The sequence below is a fragment of the Telopea speciosissima genome, chromosome 2 (genome assembly GCF_018873765.1).
Source record: "Telopea speciosissima isolate NSW1024214 ecotype Mountain lineage chromosome 2, Tspe_v1, whole genome shotgun sequence".
In the NCBI taxonomy this organism is placed as follows: domain Eukaryota; kingdom Viridiplantae; phylum Streptophyta; class Magnoliopsida; order Proteales; family Proteaceae; genus Telopea; species Telopea speciosissima.
Genome location: NC_057917.1, coordinates 44423972 through 44431379, shown reverse-complemented (window position 1 = coordinate 44431379; position 7408 = coordinate 44423972). Strand labels below are relative to the sequence as shown.

The 7408-nt window shown below is 40.3% G+C and overlaps 1 non-coding gene across 1 annotated transcript; it reads right to left on the bottom strand.

The window, feature by feature from the left end:
* Positions 1-4853: 4853 nt before the first annotated feature.
* Positions 4854-4925, bottom strand: TRNAG-UCC. The gene has a single exon. It is a non-coding gene; the product is annotated as a tRNA-Gly (tRNA).
* Between the last annotated feature and the right edge of the window lie 2483 nt (positions 4926-7408).

Here is a 7408-nt window from a genome sequence, read left to right as displayed (position 1 = left end):
CAGATCTTGGAACAGGTTTCGCATTTTCATCACAAGATCTATAACTGGAGTTCCTTGGGTCATCTTCGCACTATGGAGACGTGTCACAAGTTGATAATGGGCATGCCTTTCTTCTCTCCCATACATCTCCTTCAACTTCTCCAGCATGTCCTTTGTTAAGTACAAATCCTTGACAGAATCAATGATGGTCTTTTCCAAAGAACTCAACACGATGAGCTTGGCCCTAGAGTTTTTCTGACGGAACAACTCATAGGTCTCTTTGGATTGAGGGTTCTCCTCGTTAAGGAATTCAGACTCTTCTTGCTCAAGGACTGACATCAGACCTTCTGCAGATAGGAGTAACTTGATGTTCCTCCTCCAATCAACATAATTTTGGTCAGTCAAAATATGGTCTTTAATCAGGGCAGCGTAATTCATTTAGGTCGACATAGTATTAAATCTACACTATGTACAAAAATTAACGATTAGCATGATCGACAACCATTGAAAAACGGGATAGTAACAATCAATGGTCAATCATACCCTAAGCTTCCCTTTCGCTTATAGGGCATGAATTGGAACTTATCGACCCATATGCTTCAGTCTTAGCCTATCGGAGTTCATCATTGGCATGTTGGTTGAATGAACTATTTTGTCTATCACATAGACTTCCAATGTGATTTAGCCACCTGAGTGTCATGCTCATTCCTATCGGCTGACACACACTCAAGTCAAGTGCATACCCTTAATTTTGGAGGGAATTATGATATTGTGGATTAATACCTACTATCGCAATACACGTACCACTGACCATATTTTCTGCTATCACATGTGAGATGGGTGTAGACAATCTCATCAATCTATCCAATTATTATCGTATCAGCATCTACAAGAGTAGATCGATAATATTTCTACACTCACCAACTAAGAGAGGCCATGGGAGTCCCACTGACCAGGGTTTCCCATATCACACTTGTTTTAAAAAAAAAATTGAGGAATAACAGGAACGCATAAAATCACAACTATACATCCAATATATAAGCACATAAACACATCCATCACAGGAAAATTAAATGTCAATGGTTATGGGATAACATCTTTAATCAACATGAGTTCACATCCACTATAAACTCACTTTAATTACAAGATGGATGAGAATAATCACAGCCTCATATGTCACTCCCACACATAGCAATAATTATGTGATAATGCAGATGCAACTAACTATTACAGGGAAATAAATCCAGAACTGTAAATAACTTGAACACTCCAAGTGAGCAAGTCCATCCTCTAATCTTCTCACCAACAAACCGTCAAGATCATTAATCCACGATCATAATCAAGATCCCATCACGATCACGATGTTGAAGCAATTACATTAAATAATTCAAACTAATTTAAAATTATTACAACCCTTTTACATAAAAGACAAAACTCAGGAAACCAACTAAGGGAGGTTATGGGAGTCCCACTGACCAGGGTTTCCCATATCACACTTGTTTTTAAAAAAATATATTGAGGGATAACGGGAACGCATAAAATCACAATCATACATCCTGTATAAGCACATAAATACATCCATCACAGGAAAATTAAATACCAATGGTTATGGGATAGCATCTTTAATCAACATGAGTTCACATCCAATATAAACTCATTTTGATTATAATATGGATGGAAGTAATATGTCACTCCTACGCATAGAAATAATTATGTGATAATGCAGTTGCAAACTATTACAGGAAAATAAATCCAAAACTGTAAACAACTTGAACACTCTAAGTGAGCAAGTCCCTCCTCCAATCTTCTCACCAACGAATCGTCAAGATCCTTGATCCACAATCATAATCAAGATCCCATTATGATCAGGATCGCATCACGATCTTGAAGCAATTACATCAAATAATTCAAACTAATTTAAAATTATTACAATCCTTTTACATAAAAGACAAAACTCAGGAAACCAGTCCACCAATTTGAACTGCTAAGGGAAATTACATAACATTTACATAAAATTGGGAGAATAAAGGAAAATTTAAATTTACATCCAAGATCACATCCATGCCAAGCCTAGCACACACATTCATCTAATGCATGTAAATTTTAAATCCCATAATCATGGTCTTCATAACATACATGATGCCCAAGTTTAATATTTTATATTTCATGTGAAAAATGCCAAAACACACATAAAAATTACCATCACCATGACAAGCCATGTCACTCTGGTCATGTGCATCCAATGCACCCATGAAATAATCACATACATGCTTATAAAAAAATAAAATAAGTCATTATGCAAATTGAGGAAGGTGGGTGAAGGCAAGAATCTCTCCACCCATCTTTTCCAAGTGATCTCCCTTTAAAAAAATCCTAACCAGAAATTTTTTTTTTTTTAAATTCTGCTACACAAGGTAGCACATAGGAAAATAAAAGGGAGACCGCAGGCTGCCAGCGCGCACAAACAACACCAACAGCAGCACGCGCAAAGCGTGACAGGGGCCATCGCACGCGGGGAGAGTGTAGGTCACAGGGGCAGCGCGGCAGAGGGCTGCACGAGATAGACAGGGTGCACGGAAAGCGAGGGGAAGGGTGCGGCTAGCGGGGCGTGCGGTGGGCGAGTGCAGCAGGCTGTGGCCTCTGGTGCGCGACGCATGTACACCCACGACAGAAGCCGCCTGGTCCTCATGCCCGCGCCCAGACCACGCAGCTGGCAGCATGCCCGTGGCCTTCCTCGCATGCATCCCTTCCCCATGGGAGATGTCATTAAATAAGCAAGAACAATGAAAGAATTGATTGTTACCTAGAGTTTCACAAGCGCAAACCCTCCAATCAAATATAGCCCTTTCGCAAACGTTCCACGCACCATGCACAGATTTACGTTTCCACTCGATCAAGCCGATTCCTCCACACTCTAAGGTTCTCAAAACCTTGGACTATCTTCAAGATCAAAGACCAAGAGAGGGAGAGGAAGAGAGGACGATTCTAAGGAGGGGAGGGGTGTTCCATGTTTTCCAAGGGAGTGAGAGAGGTATGAATTTTGGCAATCTTATATCTTTCATATTATTTGTCCCCTCAACCCTAATTGATTGAACACAAGGGCAAGCAATATTGAGTTTCCTAATAGGACTCAATCACTTAGCCCACAAACCTTTCCAGCCAAGGAAAGATCCCTATTACTAGAGGAATCCAATATTGACTCAGCATCTTTCCTTTTCTAACAAAATATACACACACAGGTGACTAATTTAGTGACATTGCACCATATTTAGCAGCGGATTTCCAGTGATAAAAAGTTACCAATAAAGGCTATAGAGACGGGTTTTGGACTTTTAGCAATGGTAAATATTGCCTCTAAAGCCTTGTCTTTGTGGGATGGAATCTCTCATGCTACGGTAAGAGGATTAAAATCCTCTCCAAATCCCCCCATGGTGCAATATGGTGCAGTTTGGGGTGGAGAAGTCGACACCCAGCAGGCACAACATCCAACAGTTCCGAACTCAAGGAGAAAGGAAAAAAGAAACCTGAGATGGTGCAGCTCAGACCATGGGATAGCTGAGAAAACCTGAACGTAGATTGGAGTATTAAAAACCTCAGAAAACTAATTATTTTGGTAAGAACATACTTTTATTGAAAACCTAAGAAAACTAAAACCACAAATGTCATAGTACAAAAGAAACTTAAGAATCGCAAGAGGATGGGAGTCACGTATATGATCTAACTGAGAAGAAGCACCTAACGAAGCAAGCATGTCAGCTAAGAAATTTCTTTCCTGCAGAATATGTTGAAATTGCACATATTCAAAGCTGTATGAAATAGCCTCTATTATCCAAAAAAGAAAAGAAAATAACCTCCATGGAAAAGTGGATTCTTGAGTAGGGGTGTCAATGGGTCGGGTTGGGCCGGGCCTGCCTAAACCCTGACCCAACCCTAGAGGCCTTAACCCTGACCCTGACCCTGACCCGACCCTGTCAGGGTCAAGAAACTCTCAACCCTGACCCGACCCTGCCAGGGTCGGGCCTGGTCGGGTTGGTCTTGATTTATGGCACCGTCCACGTGTCTCATTAAACCATATTTTTGTAACATAGGATCTCAACCTATGGGACAGCTAATAAATATGTTGAAAAAAATGGCGTGTGTATAAACTCTCTCTCTACAATTGTAACGGTGTACCCTCAATAGGCCTGGAAGCTTATAGGGGCTACAACTAAATAACAATCATGTCAGTGACTCTTTTTATGGTCCTGATCAAAATAGGAGATGATCTACTCTTTTTATGGGTTCCCACTTCATGATGATGACAAAGCTAGTAGTTATCTCCTGTACAATTCTCTTCTTTTTTTTTTGTCAAGAAAATATTTATATTAAGTATATAATATATATATATATATATATATATATATATATATATATATATATATATATATATATATATGTAATATTATATATATAATATATATATATATATATATATATGTAATATTATATACTTATAATTAATACGGTGGGTCGGGCGGGCAGGCTAGGCCCAGGATCTAAACCCTGACCCGACCCGACCCTGCCAGGGTCAGACTATAACTAAACCCAAACCCGCCCTCAGGGTCAAAAAATCAGGGTCGGGCCCGGGCCGGGCTCAGGGTGGGTTCGGGCGGGTTCAGGCCAGCCGGGCTTTATTGACACCCCTATTCTTGAGCCACTGAGGAGTATGTTAATAACCATAAGGTTATCACTTTCAATGCATAATCTCTGAATTCCTCCCAAAAGGATCCTGTGCAGCACCCTGCCCGGGCAAGGCCTCTTCACGCCTCGCTGTGTCTGGCGATGCACTTACAGCAGGCAAAAAGGCGAAGCATAAAAAATTATGAAAACAACAATGCGTCTGCCGGGAGTCGAACCCAGGTCTATTGCTTGGAAGGCAATCATCCTAACCGTTGGACTACAAACGCTTGTATATGTAATCATTGTCTTAAAGTTAAAACTAGTAAATAACATTTGGACGAGGGGTAGGTGTCAAGATGGAGGTCCAATTGAAAAGATGGATCGAACTAGAAATCAATTGGACCGAACCACAAATTAAAACCGATCAGACTGAACTTCATATTGGTTTCAAAAAAAAAACTCCCAGTTTTAGTTCGTTTTGGTTTAAACCAATTGGGCTGATAAAGGCACCCGAAACTGACTAAACCCAAAAAAAAAAAACAATGTTGTATAATATTTTTCTTTCTATATGTGAAAAATCGCAATCAGATCTCTAATAGACATACAAGGAACTAAAAACCTATCAGGGACCGAAACAACCAGACTCTGTTTTAGTTTGAATTTTATAGTCCCTCTAGTTATTAGTTCGATTTTGGTCTAGCCCAATATATACTAAAACTCTGAAAAGACCGAACCAAACCAATTGTTTGATACCCCTAGCTCCTACATCAGCAATCTTAGAAAGATACCATGGATGTGTACTTAGTTCTGTCTTGTAGCAGGTCAAATGAGGTTAAAATTTTGAGGATGGGTAGAACCCAATGTTTCTTGCTCACATGTCAAATTTCAACCGAACAAATTTGGTCATGAGGTAAAACAAAGTATTGAATAAATCCAAGAGGATGCTAAGGATTACGAGACGTAAATGGGAAGGCATTTTGTGGATTTGAGTCTCAATTTTGACATATTATATTGTGTTCACACCATTTTCCTAATATCCAACGGCTGTTTTTGCCTTATTATTTTTTCATGTGCTAAAATTAGGGAGTGTCTATTTGGAAGAATCTCTTCTAATGTAGTTGTTGAGAAAAAAAATTACCATAAGAGTTTCGATTGTGTATGTATTGGTAAATACTTATTGGTTTATCCAATTGGTAGTGTATGTGTTGGTAAATTTAGGAATATGGTATTTGACTGACACGTGTCTTACTATATGGAGTCCCAATGGGATCTTATCCTTTTCTTAATATTAGTTCATCCTATTCCTGTAACACCTCTATTATTAGTCGTGAACTCTTTGTTTATGATCGTTGGATAAGGAATCCTCATCTGTGATGAGATCTCACATTAGGGTGCAAGGAGGTGTTGAGAAAATGAATTTTTCTCTACACTTTATTGGATTGAAAATTCCATTGCAATTAAATCATTCCTCAATCGTATAAGATATAGAAGACAATATGATTTTATGGGAGATTTTGTGCCTTACAAGAATTTATAACTAATAAAAAAGATCTCTCTCTCTCTCTCTCTCTCTCTCTCTCTCTCTCTCTCTCTCTCTCTCTCTCTCTGAGCTTTGTGAGTGTGTTGCAACTAGAGATTTGAGAAAGCCCTTATGAGTTCAAGGAGCTGACCATTGTTGGAAAGGCCTTGCTACACGGATAAGAAGAACTTGCTGGGTTTTGGGCTTCATTAATATATCTTATTCTTATTGAACCCATAAGGTAAATATTAATAATTCACTCTAGGTTTAAGTCAGGGGTATAACTGACCTTACACATTGTGGGAGTGTGGTTAGAGTCAGGGAGAATATAATATATATTCAACCCTAAGGTCCCCACAGCCGTCACTTGTTATTTTGTATTCCTACTCACGAGAGAAAGAGTGAAAACGTTGTGGAAAGCTAAACGGAAGGAAAAGCTTGGGGATTGACTTCAGTTTTCAAAACTCAAAAGGTATGTTTTATTTCTCTTCTATTATTGATGCATTCCAAATCTGTATGGGCATATGAATGATTGATTGGGGTTTCCAAAATCCCTACAAGTGGTATCAGAGCCAACCCATATGGATTTGGAATCCATGTTTGTGAATGAAAAGAATTTTTTAAAAATTTTGAGTTTTGGATCGACCTTGTACTGTCACTGCCGGTGTTGTACGACCACCAAAAATTAAATTTTTTTATATGGAATGGAAGAGGAGGTCTAGGCGGTCACGACCATATAAGCCGTTTCGTTGGCAACATCTCCACGAGCTGGCACGCGCCGCCGAAAAAAGCACGTGAATCTCACACGCCTATTTTCTCGTTAAAAAAAAAAAAACCGTTTTTGATGGCGGCGAGCAATACATCGCCGGGTCGACTTAGTAGGGTATCCGAGTCAACCCGGTGAGCTGGCAAATCAGACCCTTTCAAACCCAAACTCTGTTGGGCCAAGCCCAACCCAAGTGGGCCAGACCAGGCCAAACCCAGATGGGCCAAATCAGACCTGAACCAGATGGGCCAGACCAAGCCCGACCCAGATGGGCCAGCCCAGACCTGATCCATAGGACCGACCCATGTCTGACCCGAGTGGTTCACCCGACCTGAGTCATACGGGTTTACCCGGATCCAGACCCGAACCCGGTTGGTCGGGTCAACCCGGTCTGGAATTTTGACCCGGCAATTTACCCCCAGTGACCTGACCTGTCCAAATCGGGTCAACCCGATCCAGGTCAGACCGGTTCAACCCAGTCAGCC